This window comes from Diuraphis noxia, unplaced genomic scaffold (assembly GCF_037042655.1).
Source record: "Diuraphis noxia isolate RWA-SAM2 unplaced genomic scaffold, SU_Dnox_SAM2 contig0004, whole genome shotgun sequence".
NCBI lineage: Eukaryota > Metazoa > Arthropoda > Insecta > Hemiptera > Aphididae > Diuraphis > Diuraphis noxia.
In genome coordinates this window covers 31,881,637-31,905,182 of record NW_028301714.1, presented here as the reverse complement: position 1 = coordinate 31,905,182, position 23,546 = coordinate 31,881,637, and the positions used below count along the sequence as shown (strand labels likewise).

Sequence of the window (23,546 nt, the reverse complement as noted above, 5' to 3'; positions counted from 1 at the left end):
ATGTTCAATGTCATTATTTGTGAATGTGAAAAGAGAATATTTTCCTGATCCAACCCATATCCATGTGGATTTTGAGAAAGCCGTTATTCAAGCTATTGGTAATGTTTTGGGGGAACATATTATAATATGTATATACTCGTATACTTAGCGCAAAGCATGCATAGGAAAATCCAGCAGCTTGGTTTGGAAAATTTGTACCGTGAAAATGAAGAATTTATACTATTTTGTGGACAAGTCGATAGTTTAGTTTTTTTTTTCCAGTGCAATCTGATATATTTAAAGGAATGTCTCATTTACGTAAAATAATACCCGAAGAAGCACAAGACTTGGTGGAATATTTTGATTAAACATACGTCAATGGGACCTACAGACTATTGGTCAAGGAAATACATTAAAATTTCAAAAAGTACTACCTCTTTTTCCACCTGAAATTTGGAATGTACATGAAAATACACTATTAAACACCAATCGTACTAATAACCAAACTGAGGGTTTCAATAATAGGTTTTCAAAGTTGGTAAGTCATAAACATCCTTTTATTTGGAACCTCATAAAAAAATGACACTGGAAGTGTCAGCCGATGAGACGAAGATCCAGCAGCGATTATTTAGCACCGTCCAACCAAAAAAAAAGAAATTAAGACGTATGAAAAGATGCAAATTAATTTTAAAAAATTATGTGAAGAGTATAGAGATAACAACCGGGATCTATCGAATTTTTGATCGCTATATCTCATACATTACGAGTACGATTAATTAGATACATTTTTTTTTATGATTATAAATTTTATACAATTTTACCGAAATATATACGTGGCCATGTAATTTTATGTATAGCTTTTTTTCAATTTTTCTTTTCATTTGCTTTTTTTTTCATTGCTTTTTTTCCGTTGCCTTATTTTCCTAGATTCAACTCTGATATTATGAAATAGTATTATAAAGACAATATATCTATACCTTGAGGTGCTTATTCATTCTCAAGCCTCGCCAGTCTATACACATAAAATGCGTAAAATAAATCTAAAAATATATTGCGTGCTTGATGTGAAAAAAACGAATTGTTTATGAGTATGCTGGTTATTACAATAATATTATTTAACCACGCTCCCGGGAACTTAATAAACATTTCCAACGGTCAATGAATCGAATACTTCGACGATCATCGGAAATCGATAATGAGTAGACATTTTTAGATAAAAACTAGTTTACAAGATACAGTATTTCTTTTTGGCAAATATTTTTCTTTTAGGAATTGTATTTTTTACTACACTAGAAACAACAGTTTTGGTGGACCATCAAGTTACTACTTTAGTCTTTTTTTTTTTAAATGAATAAAAGATTTAATTGTATGTTTAAAATGTTATTGTTTTTCTTTATTCATGCAAATATGTGAATTATATTCAGTAATGGTACTTCACATCATAATAATATAAATTATATATATGATATTAAATTAAAAATAAATTAAAACTAAATTCACCGTAAAACCGAATTGTAGCATTTGTGTCAAATTATTATAATAACATGTTGATAACTTATCAATGATAAGACCATATTGTGTACACTACATTTCTTGAACAATACATAATATTAACTACATGGCTACATCGAAATTACGCATTTTAAAGCCTTAAATGTACCTACATGCCTTAGAATGGAATTATTTAGTGGATAAAATACTATTAACTCATTATGGTATGTTAAAATGTTTTATAGCTACTCAACTTTTAAACTTAAACTAAAGAACATTATTTTTGTTTGCATGTTTGATTTTTACGATATTTCATATTATATATTTTTATATTACTTTATAATTTAATATCCGCACTGGTATTATGATACTGTCAAGATATTTTTCTTTTATATTCGATATATAACAATTTAATTGCCCTCACTGCCTCACCCTTCTCCTTTGCCTCATAACACAAACAAAATAATTATTTTATCCATTTTATGAAACCGGAAAATACCTATCGGTTAGCCTGTCGATCTTTACAGTTAGGTATTTGTAGTATTGAATTTCTGCAATATATATAATATATTTTTATTATTCAACGGGTATTTATTTGAATAGACTACCTAATAATTATGTTGGAAAAAGGCATATTTTTGCGGTCTGCTGTTTTTTTTTGTTCATTGTACACATGGATTTAAAGGTACATCTATAAGGGAAACAATATAAGGGCCATACGGTATTACAATAGGCTTACAATATTGTGAGGGATGCATTTTCCATCTGGACGGTTTCGCGTAACTTGGTCACTTTGGAGGCCAGAAACATTTTTACCAGCAGTAGAAATATCAGCGAATTCATTGAAATCCTTTAAGTGTCTTGACCAATAATGGTACCGATGAACGGATAAATTAAATCAATATTCTTATACAAGTAAATAACAAACAAAACATTTTGAGTATAGTTGAAACCTAGATTGAAACATATTTTGGCAAATATTTTATAAGCACGGGCATATTATTTTTAAAAATGTGTAGTTGTTCAATATTTCAATACAACGGTAATATGTCATTACAAGATATCATTTCTAAGATAATATTTTTTTGAAACTTTGGGATAAGTTGAAAACTTTTTTCTAAATAACTATGTTACAAATTAAAATATTGTGTAATATCTTAAGTATAATTTTACTATATAAAATATGGTTGTAAGTTGCCACGGGTTACATATTGTAATAAAAAATGTATTGGACAAAAGAATTTTAGATTATAATTTTATGAATATAAGATATTTAATCACTACATTTATAACCCATCAAACCCACCAAGCTAATAGACTCAAAAATAAACTGGACCGTTTCAATAAAATGTATAGCAAGAAATTCCTCGAGGGTATTGGAGGGTATCAATATCTTATTTTTCAACCCCTTTCAATATATTGGTTATATATTGTATATTATTGTTACAATATTAGTAAAAATATTATAAATTTTAAAAATATATTTATAAAAAAAGGAGGGTAAGTCGTGGATGTCACTCTGCTGTACAGTAGGTTACTGTAATGGATGGGATTAAATTGGAATGCAATGATAGGTATCATTGTATACGAAAAACGATTCTGAACGGAGATGATTTGTCAGTCTAGGATATATTATATTTAAATATTGTCATATATTCTATTTTGAAGCAAATATTTTATTTTTCAATTAAGACGCATTTTGCATAAGGCATGGTTAATCAATTAGTGTAGTTATCATGTAGTTATTATAATTCATAATACTTTATATTATCATAGATATACGAATACCTGGTTTGAGGTTAAATCGTTATCATTACGCGATTTCATAAAAATTTAAAACTCAAACGCTCAAAAAATTTTTCCTATAATGACGCTTCAAATATTCTCTATAGCTATTTGAAGCAAAACTTATGGAAAACTTGGTGTTAAATTTTATAACCTTAGATATAAATACAAACAATATTATGAATTTTGAACTACAAAATAATTTGCAAATATTCATGGTTTTGACGAATTTTTGTCAATATTTGAAATTCAAATGCTAATAAAAATTTAATTTGAATTTCCAGTGGACATTTTTTTTGTGATAATGATTGACAAATTTGTAAGGAATCTTGTCTTAAATTTTCAAATCTTAGATTTAAAAAGAAAATTTTTTATGAATTTCTAGCTTATAATAATATGCGAATTTTCGTGATTTTTACGTATGTTGTCAAAATTTAAATTTAAATGCTTGTAAAAAATAAATGTGACTATTCATTTCTTGTATTTTTCAACCGCTATTGTAAAAATATTTTAGGAGAGCCTTGTATTAAATTTTCAAATCTTAGGTATAAAAGGAAAATTTTTTATGAATTTCTAGAATAAAATAATTTACGAATTTTCGTGATTTTTACGTATGTTGTCAAAATTAAAATTTGAATGCATATAAAAAAAATGTGGCTATATATTTCTTTTATTTTTCAACTGCTATTGCAAAACTATATTATGAGCCTTGTATTAAATTCTCAAATCTTAGAATTAAAAAGAAAATTTTTTATGAATTTCGATCTATGATAATTTGAAAATTGCCGTAATTTTTACGTATTAAGTCAATATTTAAACTTCAAATGCAAATAAAAAAAAATCGTGCCTATGTATTTTTAAAATTTTTTAATCGCTATAAGAATAAGTTATGAGGAACTTTGTATTAAATTTTCAAGTATTTCGATAGGGCCATAAAAATTTTATCGACACTTCAAAAAAAAATTTTCAGAAAAATTGATAATTTCAGTTGTCTATAAATACCTCAAAAAAGTCAAAATATTTTGAAAATTAAATCATGTAAAGAAAATGCTAATCTAAATAACTGATAAAATTTTCAAGTATCTACGACTTATACTTTTTGAATAATAACAAATATTTAAAATCGTTTCAGGATAAATCGTTATCGTTACGCTATTTCGTAAAAATTTAAAATTCAAACACACTTAAAATTGTTCCTATAATGATGCTTCGAGTTTTCTCTATAGCTACTTGAAGGAAAACTTATGGAGAACTTAGTGTTGTATTTATAATCCTTAGTTATAAACACAAACATTTTTTGATTTTTTAACTTCAAAATTGCTTGCAAATTTTCGTGTTTTCGACAGATTTCGTAAAAATTTGAACTGTAAACGCTTATTAAAAAAACTGTGACTTACGATTTTTAATTTTTTTTAGATAGAATAAGAAAAACTCATAAGGAACCTTGTATTCAATTTTCAAGTTTTTTTGGTCGTCCAACATTTTTTTACCGACACTTCAAAAAAAAATTCTCAAAAAATTAAAAAAATTAAGTGGTCTATAAATAACTCAAAAAAAGTTAAACATTTTTGAAAATTAAACTGTATATAGATAACACTAACATAAACATTTGGTGAAAATGTCAAGTATTTACAGTGACTAGTTTTTGAATTACAACGATATAAAAAATCGATTTGGTCGAAAACTGATTTTGCGTAAAAATTACCGTTTTTCTGTAATTTTTTTTTGTTTTTCTTGATTTTTTTGTAAACTGTTGGAAAATGTTTACTTTTGACCTGTATAATGCACCAAGGATATTGACTTTTACATCGGAAACCACCCCCAAAGTTTGAAATTGAAGCATTATTTCGACTAGTTATGCTGTACACAGACACAAAAAAAAAAACACACATCATTGTAAAATCAATACATTCATCACTTCGTTCAGAATCTAAAAATATGAAATAAAAAAATTAATTTCACAATATTTTTTGTCATGTACAATAATAAACTCCTATAGTCGTTTGAATAAATTCAAAATAACCTATTTCTAAATCTGATTATAAGAACAATTTTGATTTATCTAAGTCAAGTAGTTTTTTTTTTTAAATTCAATATTTTTTTGGTTAAATTAATTTGGAACGTAATAACTTTTTAAAAAATATTATTTTTGAGAATTTGCTGACATGAGTATATTTCTTAAAATATTTACTTATCATTTAATATAAAACAATTTTGTCATACGTTTAATTACCATAATTTTTTTTATATAGATACTATATAGATCAGTATTTGACAGTATACATATTAATATCTTATTGCACATATATTATACTGATATTATTGTAGGTATAATGTTTAAAAAATATTGACTATTTATTATAGATATTATTGTATATTATATAGGTAGATATTGATATTTAGGACCGTAACGTTGTAGCAATTACTTGTAGGGCTGCAGTGCATCTAGAGAGTCTAGCAGAAGACTAAATTTACGCCTCATACAACTCATCCAATTTTTGTCTACTATAAAATGCTCATTATTTAAAAGAATAAACGCTTTTTCTCTTTATTTTGCAGTGCCTATATAACTACAGCCTTGCTGATATTGTAGGAACATACTTTTTTTTTCTTCAAATTTTCCGGAGTTATTTATTAGAGGAATCGACTACTTAATATATAACACGTCTCGTTATCCAAATTAAATATGCACATTTAATTGATAATTATTATGCTTATTGTCTATATATATACGGTAGCCGTTGGTTTATCTGATTTTTTTTTTAATTCTAGGTTTCATTTTTGCTTCCTAGCAATAGATGATATAAAATAAATAATAATGTAAAACATTTTTACCTACTATATATCACCTATATACAATATACATTTTTTTTATTCAATTTGACAGAATGTTAAATCTACTTTTGGAATTTTTTTTACAACTTATAGAGGTCACGATTTGCTATACAATCACATGCTTATTCGTACAGTATAATAATGTGAATAACATGACATTTAAATATATTAACTGAATTCAATCACAAACAAATACTGACATGTATGTTACATTTGGATAGGATTTAATACTATAATTATAATTTAAAAATTTACTTTACTCGAGTATGATAGTTACATTTTGTCATTTTTCATTGATATAATCGTCCTCAAAAAAAAAAAAAAAAAACGTTTTGATATAAATAACAAATATTACGCTATTATATTTTTTACAATATAAAGGTATTTATTACGTACCGATATTCCATAACATATTATGTTATTTTATGCTATTAAATGTCTACATTATTTTCACCTAATAGGTACTTTAAATAAAATAAATATTTATTAATAAATAAATAATCATACAATATAATAGTATAGTGTTTAAATAATTAATATATATTAAATTGTAGTTACGCCAGTCGCCAGTACGTTGATATAAATATTTTATTACAAAACTATTTCAAAAATAATCAAATATTCTAATTAATCACTTTAGCATTAATTAATAGCAATTTTCAATCGTAAAAATATTTAATATTTAATATGTACCTACCTATAATGTTTAAGTATAGATAATTATTTATACTACTGTATTATTACTTTCGAACTATTTTGATTCTTGGAACGTATATTATTGTTTCCTTTATATTAATCTCGAACGATTCGTTTCGGATACAAAATATATCTTGATTCTCATCACCCAGTTTATTTGTAAAACCTACATAATATATACTGATATACTATTGTACATTATTGTACGTATGTAGAATCCTTTATACAAACTCGAATGAAAACTCTTGAAAAAAAAAATAGAGGGATCCATTTGCACGTCTTCAACTGTTTTCATTATTGATTGTTATGCAGTATTTTTTTTTATGAAAAACCAACTTAAGACCGATTAGTTGCAGGAAGTGATAGGGGAAACAAACGTAAAGACATTTTTTTTTGTCCTGGTTGCGAAACGGAGAGCCTGTGCGTTTAAAGGATTGTCGCGCGGCGGGCGGCGCACAAATTTATATTCCATGCGCATTGTCGTATTCCCTTTTTTTCGCCTTCAAACATTCCGAGTGATTTACGCGCGTAATACAAGCCGCCTCGGTTTTGAGGTCGTGTAGGTGTACACTATACACACACACACACACTCGCGTGTTGGGTATGTTATATATATATATTTTTTTTCTTCGCCTTTTTAAAAATAATATCTCCTTTCGGCTTCTGCCCGAAAGGGTTCCCCTCCGATTCGCCCACACAGAATTACAAAGGACTATAGTATTACGTACTTTGTGTTTTATTTTTTTTCCCTTCTTATACGGCTACCGGCGGCCGAATTTTCAGACGTTTTAACGAGGCAGTATATTTTTGAAGGGTGAAACGCAGAAACCCTTTTTAAATATCTCGTCAAAATGTTAAAAACATTATTCTTGTTGGCCACCGAATGACTGGGTAAAAATTGCGAGGCTGCGAAAACACCTATTGTTGTATTATAAACATCATGGCCGTATATTTTTTCGCCAAAAACCGTATTTGCTGTTCCCGGAATACTTTTGTCAATTCATCAGCAGATAATTTCTTCTTCTTATTCTTTTTTTTTATACAACTCATCCAAGCCACCCTTACCACACTCTCTTCTATTTTTCTCTTTTAAATCATAATAAGAATAATAATAATAAAAGGTGTCGGGTCACCCGTCAAAAATAAAATGCACGTGCAATAAACGATAATAAACCTACACGAAGAAAAAAAGACGTTCATGACGAATTTTCCGACGGTAACATTGGGCAGTATACCGTATACGTGTGCTGTAGGTAATTGTTTTGCATCGAAAACATGATATATTATGCATGTACAATGTACCTACATAAGTACTCCATTTTACTCGTTTGACGTGCTGTAATGCTATTTGATTAGACGACATATTATAGAAAAGAATTCGAAGTTTGAACTGTATTTTTATGTATAAACATTATTATGCACCTATCAGTTGAGATACGATAATACGAGATTTTAACATTTAAATCAATAACACTATATGCACACGGTTATTAATTTAATATCATAGACATTTATAACGAGTTCCACTAAAAAAATAGTCAAAAAAATAATAATAATCATGTTTACACGCATTATTTTTGAACTCCGAATCCAATTAACGATTAAAATGATATTATTATAATAGAGTCATCTATGGCTATTTAATCGCTGCTGTTTTCATATAATACATAATAATGAATATAATAAACGTGTTGCACACAACACTACTACGGTGATGACTGTTTGTGTTTGCTCTGAACGTCGACAGCTACCTAACCTAACCTACTATAATATACAGCCTGCAGCGATCAACGTGACTGCAACTCCGAACAGTTCGAACTGGAAACGGTAGCCGCAGCGGGGGGGTATTTTTCAGCGTATATACGATATTATATTATGTTATATATTGAAAGGAAAATAGAAATAAAATACTCCGAAAATAATAATAAACGAAATTCTCCGCGAATCATTAATTTCGGCCGTCCGTTTCGCGCTGCTGCAGTGTCAACACACTCGACGATGACCATTTGAAAACCCTTTTGGCTCGCTCATCCCGCACCCCTGTGGCTCTTAACGCGCGTACACACACACACATACACACAACCGGTCCATTTGCACGAACTCAGGTCGTTATCGTTTCGTATACACGCGTATTCACACACGATAATATGTATTATATTATTGTGAGAGGGAAGAGTGAAAAATGAAACGTCTTGACTTTATTAAATGCTGCTGGACGTTCTCATTACACGTGTAATGTTTACTCCTTTCATATTATTACATTATGTGACGTTCGAGGCAAACAGATGCAAACTGTCCATGTGCAGTAGCTCGCAAGATTAATGGACTCGCGTCTTAGACAAAACGTGACTATAATGTTTCAATGTGCCGCTGCAGGTGTAAAGTAAAAACGACGATTTGGCGATTTCTTTATCCCCTCAGAATTCCTCGTGTTCACTTTCGTTGTATACCTACGCTCTACGGCCTACACTGTTGCACAGAGTAATATTACAATATAATACACGTGCGATGTAATATTATTATGTGTGCGTGCGCCGAGCAACAGGGTAATAAGCCCACTATGCATACGTCTTTATTTTCTTCGAGTTAACGGTGGTCGTGTGCAAGTTTTGAAATGTCAATAATGATGCGCTTCGAGTTAATATCATTTTTATGTGTTTATAATAATAGTTATACATTGATCATAATATGTACCCACATAAATTTCTATTTTTTAAACCAACAACCGTAGTATTTGGGTTATCAATTATTGTGTTGGTTTATAAGACATAAAGGTTCATAAATATATAAAATTATTCAATTTTTTTATAATGTTGTGTATGTCAGTTGTAGAAATATATTAAATTTAGGTTAAAATCTCGATTAAAAAAAACTAATTAATTTTTAAAAAAACGTTACTATCTAGCGTATTATTACTACTAGACAATAGAATTTATCTACCAATTGATTTTTGACCTTTTAAGTGAACATGATAATAATAATATTTAAAAATAAGTACCTGAAAATATCAATAAATTTTGTTTTCCTTAATTCAGAATGCAAGGCGATTATTAAATAAACGGTTAAAATACAATAAACAATTACATAATATATAGGTAACTATACAAGGAAGTAATATTTCACTATTACCCATATCTAAGTATATAGTTTATATAATATCATGAAATTTAATCTTCTGGTTTTAGATTGGCCGTATTAATTTCAGTTTTTAACGGTCTTTTCAGTTGTTAACAAAAGCATTATAGACATTTTACTATTATAACAAATCCAGGGATGTTACCTATTGTGGTGTGTTAAGAGGGAAGGCGTGATCGCCTATCGGGGCGGGTGGCACTTTATTATATAGATATATTTTAGTTTATAATTTTTATTATTATTAGGTATCATTAAAAATATTGTAATACAATATAACTATTATTAAAATTATGATTAGAGCTTATTTCAAATTAATTCTTATTACTTTCCTATGTTTATTCAATTAAATTATGTTTAATTATTTTAAGTAATTTTATCGATCTTGATTACTTATCGAAATTTAGTTAACAGCTTGCAGTATTTCCTATTTTACTAAACGAAATTGAGTTTATAAAGAGGAAAGTAACTAAAACAGCACCAGGAACCAACGTCCAGCACATTAAAATTCTGAATACGTTTCTTAGATGGCTAGCAACTAATGTATTTATCTCGCGCATTCTCGCGCGTCGGGTCTACTTTACAACACACAAGTACCTACATTGGTTGATTTTTTTTTTTAAATTATTCAAAGTAAGGTAGCCCATAAGATAACTGTTTAAATGGTCAATGGATATAATTTGGGGCTTTTGAAAGCTACCGGAAGTATCTGATCTCACTATTTTCTCAACATTTTTACCAAAATATAATTGTGATAGGAAAATTTGCTAGAAATTATTATACGATTTTTGATTACTGAAAAAAAGTATATGATATAACATAATAGTTATATTTTAACTACCTGAATCAGTTAATATTCTTTCAATATTAGTTCATATTAATCCATATGTTTATAATTATTCTTAAATATTTCTTGTACCTAATTCTAAACATTTTTTATTAGTTTATAAACAGCAAGTGAAAATAGTTGAATTCATTGTATACCATTACGCATAAAACATAAATACAATTAGACTCTTAAGGTTAAACTATAAACTCAAATAAGTTTGATATTATTTAATAGCTAAACAAGTTAAAACGTTTTGTAAACGTATTTGTAATATTATTATATAAGAAAATAATATTATTCTTAGATATTACTTTATTAGGTATAGTTAGTGATATTTACGGCAATATTCAGATAAAGTTGGAAGATGCACATAATATGAACTTATGGGTTTTGGGGTGATAATGGAAAATAAAATTTTATCATAAATTCATAATATTACGTGTTATATATTCAAGTATTTTACTGTGTTGACAATGATTAATAATAATATACTTGTTGAATGTCTTTATACTGACTTTGTTAGGTTAGGTTATGTTCGATAATAACCAGTTGTGACGTAGTAAGACGTCGTTAATTAACGCAAAACACAAGGCCGAAGGGTTGACCCGGATGCGGGATCTCGTGTTTCCGCCACACACATGTGGGGGTGTTCGCTTATTTCCAAAGTGAATAAAAACTGTTTCAGAAAGGCTAACGAGACGACACCCTTAGTCTCGAAAAAAAAATAATTGCTCACTTAAAATAGTGTTTAAAATATTGTTCGCATTCTAGTTTTATTTATATATTTTATTTTTTATGAATCTTAAATTACATATTATTATTTAATTACTCATTATTCGTTACTCACTATCGTCTAACAAATCCGTCAAAAAATTATGTAAAGGATAAAATATGTTTAAGTATGATAATATTATACGTTGCGAATGAATTTGTTTTCCATATTTTACTGTACAGGTAACAGTTTATCGCATAACTCTTACGTATAGTGCCTTAACGACAGTGTGGGTTATTTTTGTTGTTACTTTATAAAAACACACCAGTCTGGTACAATGCCTGAACGGGCTGAACGACAACATCCATCTAGAAAAATCCAAATGCACATTTATATATATATATATGGGTATACCGCGGTGTACAGGATAATATACATCACTCGAAGCCCCACACACACAAAGGATGTCTAGCCTGGGTGAAAGTCTTGCACAGTAGCATTTTAGGTGTTATATAATATATAATATGTGTGCGTGTGTGTGTGTGTGTGTGTCCCTCCAGGGGACGTTTATTTCGGAACTGTTACAATATAATATACTCTAGCCAGTGCCGGTAATCTGGTCGAGACCACCGAAGGCGCCCCCGAGATCCGTGAATGAAACCGGGATTAACCTTTTTTTTTCCAACGTCTATGATGAAGTGTTGAAAAGGTTTTTCCTTTATATATTATTATGACTTTATTGGCAAGGATTTATGAACCACATAAACTGCACGTCCGGTCTGGGCAAGGACAATGTCATCGTATAGTCTTTGGAAAACGTCGAGATTCAATATTATATAACACTGTTTATACTTTATAATAATAATAATTATTACTATATTATATAATTATACTAACGCGGTGATTTGAGATATGTTTTGGACAAATATTTTAATAACAGTACAATACGCATCCCACATTAAGCGTTATCAGATAAACATTTTAAATGTAATTTATATTATCGTTTCTAAATTAAACGCATAATAAAAAAGCGGGAAAGAGGATGTCGCTATGCTGTACAGTAGGTTAGAAGTGGATTACTGTAATGGATGGAATTAAATTTGAATCCAATGATATTATATCATTGTATACGAAAAATGATTCTGAGCGAAGACGGTTTATCTGTCTAGGATATATTATAGATTATTAAAAATTTTCAAATCTTAGATTTAAAATAAAATTTTTTTATGAATTTCTAGCTTAAAATAATTTGCGAATTTTTGTGATTTTTACGTATGTTGTCAAAATACAAAATTTGAACGCTTGTAAAAAAAAATGTGACTATGTATTTCTTTTATTCTTCAGCTGCTATTGTAAAAATATGTTAGGAGCCTTATATTAAATTTTCAAATCTTAGATTTAAAAAGAAAAACTTTTATGAATTTCTATCTAAAATAATTTGAACATTGCTGTAATTTTTACGTATTTAGTCAAAATTTGAACTTTAAATGCATATAAAAAAAAATCGTGCCTATGTATTTTTAATATTTTTTAACTGATATTGTTGCAATGTGTTAGAAGTCTTGTATTAAATTTTCAAGCTTTTCTACCCAACAAATAAATTTTTATCGATATTTATAGAAAAAAAAACTAAAAAAGTTCAAAAATTAAAATGTCAGTAAACAGCTCAAAACAAATCAAAATATTTTGAAAATTTTAAAAAATATATAAAATGCCTATATAAATATTCAGTGAAAATTTCAAGTATCTGTGGTCATTTGTTTTAGAGTTACACCAAAATAAGAAAATCGCTTAATGTGAAATCCAGTGAAAATCCAATGTTGTAAAAATTTTAATTTCAAATGCTCATAACAATTTAATTTGAATTTCCTGTGGACTTTTTATTTGTGATAAAGATTAATAAACTTATAAGGAATCTTGTATTACATTTTCAAATCTTAGATTTAAAAAGAAAATTTTTTATGAATTTCTAGCTTAAAATAATTTGTGAATTTTTGTTATTCTTAAGTATTTTGTCAAAATGAAAACTTTGAATGCTTATAAAAAAAAAATGTGACTATGAATTGCTTTCATTTTTCAACTGCTATTGTAAAAATATGTTAAGAGCCTTGTATTAAATTTTCAAGCTTTTCTGCCAAAAAAATAAATTTTTATCTATATTAATTTAAAAAAAACTAATAATTTAATTATTAAAATTAATCGAAAATTTAAAATACCTATGAATAGTTCAACTTAAGTCGGAATTTTTTAAAAATTGCATGGTGGATAGAATATACTTATATAAACATTCGGTGAAAATTTTATGTATCTATGATCATTCGTTTTAATGTTACATCAAAAACCAAAATCGATTTTGTCGAAAACTGATTGTGCGTAAAATTTTTCGTTTTACCCTTAATTTTTAGTTTGTTTTTCTCGATTATTTAGAAAAGTATTAAGAATACTTTTGACCCCCGAAGTACCAACTAGATTCACTTTCTGATCGAACGAGGTACTGAAGTCAAAAATCGAAGCACTTTTACTGCCCCAAAACGTGATGACAAACACAAAAAAAAAATGAATTAAATAAAAATACACATCATGGTAAAATCAATACATTCATCGCTCCGCTCAGAATTTAAAATTGTTTTTATTTTGTCGGAGCTATATTATGTGTATATACATGTATTTTGAATGTTCAACAACACGTATTAACAGATGTATATCTTTGAGCTATTTGGTTATCAGAGTCAAATAAAAAACTTAGTGATAAAGAAAACCAATTAATGTGGTATATTGTGCTTATTATTTGATGAATAATGTTCTTAAATTATCATGCGCAATATTTTTTAATGTGCAATATTATTTATACGGGTAAAAGATGTATAAAATAAACGTATATGAAAACTAAACTTTTAACAAAATTATTTATGGTAAGAGAATAATAGTGATCTAACTAGTTCGTAAAAACTTTAAAAAAATGTATTTACCTATTTATTTTTAATTTAATTATTGTTCCAGTCAGTGTTATTCTAATATATCAAATAATAAGAATGTGTAGACAATACATTATAATTATATAGATACACAGCAGAATTTCTCTATTTCAGTTTACGAAAATGTTTTAAATTTAAGTATTTTTTTATACATGTACGCAATAAGTTATTAAAATTTAAGCTATATAATATCATAATAGGTATTATATAGTTTTTGAATAGAAACATGTTACAAAAATACATGCTTACTAATATTACTCATATTACTTAATATCCATATATGCAGTGAATGTTAATTATAGAAAAAATAGTATAGTAGTATAGTAGTAATTACTGTTAATTATAACTATTATTGTTAATAAATTAGAAGAACATAAAAATGTTAGTAATTTTAATTTTTAAAACTTAATTTTAATTTTGATAATTGTTTGTTAAACTATTTTCAATTGAAATTTAAACGGATTGAAAATAAGTTAATTAGTGTTTACATACTTAACTATAAGATATGAAAATGTCATTAAATTATGTAATATGTAAATAAGTAGTTTAACAGAAAAATTCAGATTTTAAATACCTGAAATTAAACAAATCACGTCTACAGTTTAGATTCCGTCGTATATTTTGTGGTAAAATGAGATCATTATAATTATTCATAAGTGAATATAATGTGTTTAAAACACACTGTAGTTAAGAAACTAGTACGCAAAAAAAAAAGAACCACTACCATATGTTGTCAAGATCACCTTTGACCGGCAAACCAGTTTCCTCCTTTTTATTATTTCCACATTCACCCTATTTGTCCCAAGTTCCTTTATAGTTTTGGACTAAAAACGAAAAATCGTACATTTTTACGGGTTACGTTTTTGTTGGTATTTACTACGGCAGACACTAAAGGAAATGAATGTCACAGAAGTGTAATTAAAATACGTCTAATAAGAGACACCTAAAGTCCCCTTCTTTGTTCAACCTTGATGTCGATTAAGAAGTACGACAAAAACAAGTAAACATTTACGTTTTCTCTTAAATGGAAACTAGATGGTTTCATTTCATTTTTGACAACGACTTTGAATGAGCTATACGATTAGTGTGGTTCTGTATTTTAGCCTCGAGACTTGCACAGTAGACAATATTATTGTCTGCTTACAAAAACATTTATTATTTTTAATTAGATTTATATTTTAAATAGCAATGTAGATTTACAAAGGCTATTCGTTGAGTTTTGAAATGAAAACTAATGAAATATAATAATGCAGTTTACAATATTCAGTTGAAGAATTCAAATTGTAATCGGAGACCATTATAGCCTAATGTATAGTAAATAATTAAGTAAGTAATAAACTGTTAAATATATTATACATCAAAAAAATATATAATTTTTCTGGGAATTAAATATTTATGTAGAAGACGTCAAGTACAAGACCCTCCCTAGTCCGTATTTCTAAAAATTGTATATTGTTAAAAACAAAATTACAAAAACAAAAAAAATCATATTATAATATCGAAAGTTTTCTGAAAATTATGACTTGGGCCCTACGCAACTATCTTTGGAATCACCTCAGCCTAGTGCCTACATTAATTGTCGTTTTGCTTAACACAGTATCAAAAGAGAATTTAACATATTGTTACGGTAGTAACTATAGTGAGAATAAGGAATAATATTTTGTGTTTGTTCTATCTAAAACTTTAACATTAAATATTATTTAATGTTGTTACCTATAATTGTCATAACATAACATAAATTCCGTTCCATTAAAAAAAAAAAAAATTATTTACGTCTTACACAATGTAGAGATGTCATTAAATTTCAAATTTCAAATTTTTACTAACAGTGAAAGGAAATTAAAGGAATATCGAATGGTTTGAAGACTACAATAATTATTATTCTCGAACTCGAATGAAGAAGTGATCGATCATTGACCACTATTACCACTAAAGATTGAATACAGTTTTATGATTATTGTGCATCTCTCGGTAAATTAAACCTGAAAAATTCCACGTCTGGTATGATATGTACCATGATATTATGTGAATTATGTAGGTATAGTAGAAGCGAGTTGGAGACAATTTTTGTCCAACACCTAATATACAACACCATTGAAGACACAATACATTTTAATAATTTTATTGATTTAGCATATAACTCAACATACCTGAAAGGAAGTTCGCAGACCAAAATCACATGTTATGCACATCAACATACCTAATATTACCTATGTGCATACTTTTGTCCCCTCGCGGCCAATGCGGCGCATATCCCTCGAAAACCGATGTTTCTGTCTCGTCGATACTCGCGTGTCGGACAGGATAAAAATTTAAAAACGTTTTTATTAGACTCGAACACTGCAGTCGCCGCGATTTGTAACGTTTCATTTTTCCACCTATATTTTTACACACATACACCAACACGTGTATATTATTTCGAACAGTGTCGATTAGCGGTCAAGGCATGCGTGAAAGATTATGACACCTAAGCTCTCTATTGAAAAACACGCCCTGGGGGTGAAGGATTTCGCGCACGCAGACTTTGCAAAATTATTCCGGTCGATTTAACCCGTAGGGACGGCGGTAGACTAGAAATATAATGGTGGAACCCTTTTTCCATAATATTCTTTCTCTCTTATATCACACCATAACCCGCCGTCGCCGATTATTATTATTTATTTTCGCGTTCATCGCACGAAAAAGGGTAAATCCTTCGTATCGTATAGGTACAATGGTGCACCCCTGCCCGGAGGATTACGCCTGAGTGTAAATATTTGGCACCACTATATAAGGTGTCTTCGCGGATTGTCACCCGAGAAGAAAGTCTTATTCGAGCCGACAAACGGTAAAGGTTTTGTATTCGACCGAGACAATGAAGCGCTTATTTGGACAAAAAACGTTCAAAACAATATGCTCGATATTCAATAAATAAGATCTGCAGGTCGTCGTATAGGTTATAGAAAATATGATATTATATTATGTCATTTTTTTTTATCATCGTATTTACACTTTCGATATTTTAATGAATACAAATCATAATAATATAATTCGGTTGCATGTTAAGTTGAACATGGGTCAAACATTGCGGTACTGCTGCCGTAGGACCTATCCATTTAAAATTTTACGAAGCCATCTGGAAACTAGTCCATCAATATAAGTACACCGGAATAATATGATTACCGCGTTACCTAATGATTATAGATGCAATATTATATAAGTAACAAATATTAGATAAATAAATAATAAGTTATAACTATATTAATATTATCTATTTTTATATTTTGTAAATTATAATTAATCACTTGATATAGTTTATAAAATGAGTTTATTGTTTTCAGATAATATGTATAATTATATTGTATTGTATATAACTAGGTACTAATATTATTATGGATTATGTATAATATATGCCTTAAGAATTTATAATTTACTTCGGTTAACCTTTTAGGGTTTTTATTAATTTAATAAAATATAATGACTCAAATAAATGATTAATGATTAAATATAGAACGGTTATATTATCAAGTATATCACAGTACTTGTTTGTTCGTTTTAATATTGTTAGAAATTATCTTTATAATAAATTATTTAACTTTCGACTGTTAACTATACATTTTAAATATTTAAGTATGTTTAAAATGTTTTAAATTGTTGTCTCTATATTTCAATAAAAAAAAAAATCATTTTCAGATTCATTCCTCAAGTATAACTTGTAATTTATACCAAAAAAGTAGAAAATTAAGATTGTAAATGACTATTGATTTTTAATTACATAAATTGACGAGTAACAACTAACGAGACAAAAACTGATTTTGTATTTTAAATTATAAAAATCAAAAATGTGGTTTTTAGTATTTATATTTTTAACCTAAATGACGAGAAGACCAATTATGTTTGTTTTTTACAATAGTCAATAGATGAACACATTTTTAATATAATTTGTTTTATTCTTTAGTAAAATAATAGCTAGGCCATACTGGAAATGACAATTTTTTGTATAATATAAACTATAGTACGTATAAAAAGTTTAATTTTCAATAGATTGATAGTTTTGGTCATTAGGAAAATCTGAATGTAAATATTCGTGACCGGTAAATACATAGTCAAAGTTATTCTTTCAGTAAGTAATATTTTAAAATACAGTATTAACTATTGTAACTACCTATTGACCTTATGAAAGTAAATTAGTAACTGATCTTTGGTCTGGTAATAATGGAGTTGAATTCTATTAATGTGTATACCTACACAGAAAATCGAACAGTACTTCAAAAACATTACATCAATAAATTTTAGTTATAATTAGGGTTTGGATTTAAAGGTAATAATATAATAAATAAAAAAGTATTTTAAATGTGAAAAAGCTAAAAATAGCATTTAGTTTATATAAAAAAGCAATTACAAAATTCACTACATAAAATTAAATAGATTTCAGTTAATTTAACTAGTTTGTATAGAAAAAAAATATGGTATGTAAGTAAGTTAGTAAGTAAGTAAGTATGGGTACTTTTCAATAACTATAAATTAACTTTCCGTAAAAAATACTTTATCGATATCTCTGATAGTAAGTTCTATAAAAACTAATTTTAAACATAATATCGACTATAATATGTCATTTTCACTGCAAATTCTTATCCATTTGTTCCGTTGATATGTATAGGGAACTATCAGGTCAATTGATAATTAAGCATATACAAATTAAAAAATAGAAAAAACAGAAAATAGAAAATAAAGCATTATAAAGGAATTTATAAGTAAAAGAGTCAAAAAAATGTTCACTCATTATCTTAGAAATTAAATTTAAAAGACATTTAAATTATTTTTCAATTATTTTATCAAAAAATAAAACATTTGCCTTCAAATCCGAAAAATTATAATAATTAATTCTGGTTGGATGATGGAATTAATAAAACATATAATCTTAAGGACCATTATCATCATATTTTAAGTTAACAATGAAGCTCTTTACCACTTTACCCTATCTTGATCGTGATTGCATATTGTATATTTTGGAAACTTGTTAAAACGTTAAAAGTAGCAATTACTATACAAACGAATTTTCAGAGGAAGAATTTGGAAAGTACATTCGCTAAATCAAACCATGTTATGTTCTCAACGTTAATCTATGTTACTTTAAAGTGTTATTCAGGTATTTAAAAATATTGATAAAAACAAAGACAATTTACACATTTCACCCTTCCCCACGATCGTCTAAACCTCTAAACGGCAAGGATAGTGTTGGATTGTAATTAATTTAATAGTTATGTCTTATAATAGTCTTAAATAAATGACAACGCCATAAAGCATACGGAACATAATATATTCCTAAAGATATTGGAATAATAATTAATTCAAAACTACAAAACGTTATCGAGCACAAATCACAATTAAAGATTATTCCACATTATTGAAAATTCAAGAATCATTTTTCTATCAATTCTCAATTGAATAAGTTATTATTAAAATTTAAATATAAACACAAATATAATAGAAATGGCCTTAGTTTTCGAAGCGGAAATTTATAATTTAAATAGGAAATTATAATAATTTCTTTAGTAAAAAAAGTAAAAGGGATATTTAATAATACACATTTATAAATTGTTGATAACAATATTATGACCGAATGATCTATATTAATTATTGGTTGTCTGTTCATTGCTACCCGTATAATAGTAAAATTGGTATGGTGACTGACGACTGATAGAATAATGTGAAATTGTGCAATTTTAAAAGGATATTTGATAATAGAAGGGTAATTTTAAATTATACTCGTAAATAATTCAATAAAGACATTTAATTCAGTTTAAGAAAAAAAGTATTGATCAATAATCAATTATTGCATATTTATTATGTATATATTATATACTCGTATTTATACCAGTAGGTAAATAGTAAATATATTTAGATATTGAATATACGCTTAAATATCTTAATAATAAATTATAATCTTTATCATACTTTGTTATAGTTATTGAATAAAACACCAATAATGTTAATGTTTATTTTAAGTTTACTTTTTACATACTGGATATTTATCAATATAAATGTATGTAGTAGCAACTTTTATAATAGTTTATTTTATTGTTCATTTGTCTATATATTATCTCATATTTATTTATTTTAAATTTAAAATGTCATTAATTATGCGTTGATGAAAATAATACTTTACTGATACTAATATTATAAAATATCGCTGTTTTATACGTTGTAAAGAAAATTGCTTATCATTTTTTTATGTTTTTTTTATCTCATAATTTGTAGTTTATGGATGTCCATAAACTTGATTCAATAAAGAAAAGGTTATAGTCACAAATTGTCCTTTTACTACTGAACATATACGTGCAGGTGAGAAAGGGTTTGTGTAGTAGGTGTGCCTGAAGTCTGTACACAATACATGGACCCTCTTCAACGTAGAATTCCATTTTTATTGTCTTTTCGGGTATATTTTTAAAGTAGATACGCACAATCAGTTGGATGACCTACGGCAATTACGAGTCCTGAATTTCAGTCCTATACAAGCACTCATCGTACTGTTGAGTACCTCGATACCGACCACACGATGAGTTTAGCCTTCCAATGGTCAAACTACAATATTTATTGAAGCCATGAAATAAAATTAGTTTGGTAATACATATGATTTCTATGATATAGGACTTGTGTGTAATGGTTTATTTCATTTCATATTTAATTATAAAATTATCTTATATTATATATAATTAAAATAACCGGGCAAGTGTCTCGACAGTATACCTATTATCTATAATAGTATAGTACTATAGTGGGTGTCGAGTGTACATTGTTATCGGATGCGTTGAATTTGAATTCAATGATAAAAATGTTATTCTGAGCAAAATTCGAAATTCAAACACTCATATGAAAAGATTTTATACATAAACATTTTGTTTTGATTCTCGTATAAGGTATAAGATTATGAGAAACTTTATAACTTGTATCACATGTTTATTATTTTTTATTTACAACATAAATTTTACTACAAAGTAAGTTAAATAAAAATTAATGGTTCAAATATTTCAAATGTCTATAAATAGCTTAAAAATGACTAAATATTAAAAAAAAATTAGAATAAATAGATTTTGCCAAAAAGTGAGTTTGGATTAAATTTCCCATATTTTTCCGATGATCTCATAAATTATTTACAAATGAATACTTTTTATTTCTCATAGCATAAATTAGATCTAATTTGGTATACTAGAATCCTTCTCCGAAAATGATATTTGAGCAATTTTTTGACTGTAAAATGTGTTTTCAGATACGCAAAACCAGATTAGCTCAGAATTAAAAAATATAGGATGTTATTAGTTATACATATTTAATTTTTTTTTTCATAGATTATTATTAATAAGTATTCTTTATTTTCTACATGAAGTTAGTTGAGTAAATAGGTTATTAATTTAAATTAGCTGTAGTATTACTATGAAACACTAGATAGTAAATACGGCTATTATAAAAACGTTAATTGTTATTATTATTATTATTTTTTGTTATGATTTAATTTAAATACAATCCAATCTTAATATTTCGATAAAATACACTATAAACAACTTAATTTTGTGTACATTGAGTTTGAAGTTTGAACTCAATGCATTTAATATTCAATATTCAAAGTAATCACTAATCACCACTTCTCATTAAACCGATTATTAATATTAATTATTGTAATATTATATTCTGACTATACAATCATTATAATATTAAACCCACTGATTGCGTTTAACGTAAGTGATATTTTTTTAATTTCCCACAACACAGTACATCTGTACATTACTTTTTTAATGTACAATAATCTATACGTTTCCTGGCAGCCTTTTCTTAACACAGATAAACTCAACAACCTCAAAATGCTCAATACCCTAGCCACAGCACTCGGGCCGAACGCAGACACAAACAATCAAGTTTTAATATTTTTACGAAAATCTAAATTGTACAATTGAATTTAAAAAAAATAATCTAAGCAACTTTATTTATTAGTAAAAATTGTAATTAATAAGACAACTAAAAGAAACTGTAACCAATGTTAATGTAAGATCAATAAAAAAGTTAATATTTAATATTATATAATTCCATACAATTTATTTGAAGATAATAATTTATACATTTTGTTAAATAAGATTATTATTTTATTATATCACTAAACAAAAGACAAAACTATTTAAAATAATAGCTAGTAATAATGTAAGTCTTTTTCAATTAAATTTTTATAATTATATACTTATATTCCTATATACCTATTATCCAGAGAAATGAAAATTTGAAATACCCATATTTATTATTATTTTGAGAAAAATAAATAATTTTTATGGATATTCATTGGTTGGTCACTTCTAAATATCAAAGAACGTCGACTTGAATATTCTATAAATTAAAGAAAATCCACCAATTGGTACTTCAAAATAAACAACTAAACAAGATATTATGTATAGGTGTGCAATGCAGCCACTCTACTTTTAGCAAATATGAATTGTAATAATAATTAACAACATACATTTCGCAATACATGGATAATGTCAAGTGTCATTTTTAAAGGGTACTAATAAAGCAAATTCACTACACTCTACAGAAGAACCTATAGAATGACTCTTAAAAGTCATCGAAGTATAAATTAAGCATACATATATTTTATTTACTTATACTTTACACATCAATACAAATATATTAGTTAATAAGCATATAATATTTCGTGCAATACATATAATTAAATTACTTTTTCAATAAAGAGGGAACATTTTAATTTTATTTATTTATTGTAGCAGTGCTACTAAAGCCCGTATAGCTCATAGGGAGAATTCCGATTTTTAGTTTAGCAGTTGGATGTGTTGGAGAATTTTATTCGAACAATATATCATGTTAATATTTAACGTATCGCAGGAATTAATTCAATTGATTTTCAGCTATTCATCTAAACTTGCATTTATAATTTATTTCACCTCTCCAATCTATCAATTTATTATCTTTTAATCGTATAAGTATAAACTATAAACCGTTCGTGTCAGATGAATTAATAGATAATAAACTATAAATTACACTTTCAATGATAATTATCTTTTTCAGGTAATGTATTGCTTAAACATTAATCAATAAATATATATATATATATATACGCACACAATATACA

The 23,546-nt window shown here is 27.0% G+C and overlaps 1 long non-coding RNA gene and 1 pseudogene across 1 annotated transcript in view; one reads left to right on the top strand and one right to left on the bottom strand.

Annotated features, from left to right (window-relative positions):
* LOC149055963 (uncharacterized) lies at positions 1-23,512 on the top strand (annotated as a pseudogene).
* LOC149055962 (uncharacterized) overlaps positions 1-23,546 on the bottom strand; it is a 65,826-nt gene that overhangs the window by 1,889 nt on the left and 40,391 nt on the right. The gene's annotated exons all lie outside the window — the stretch shown is intronic.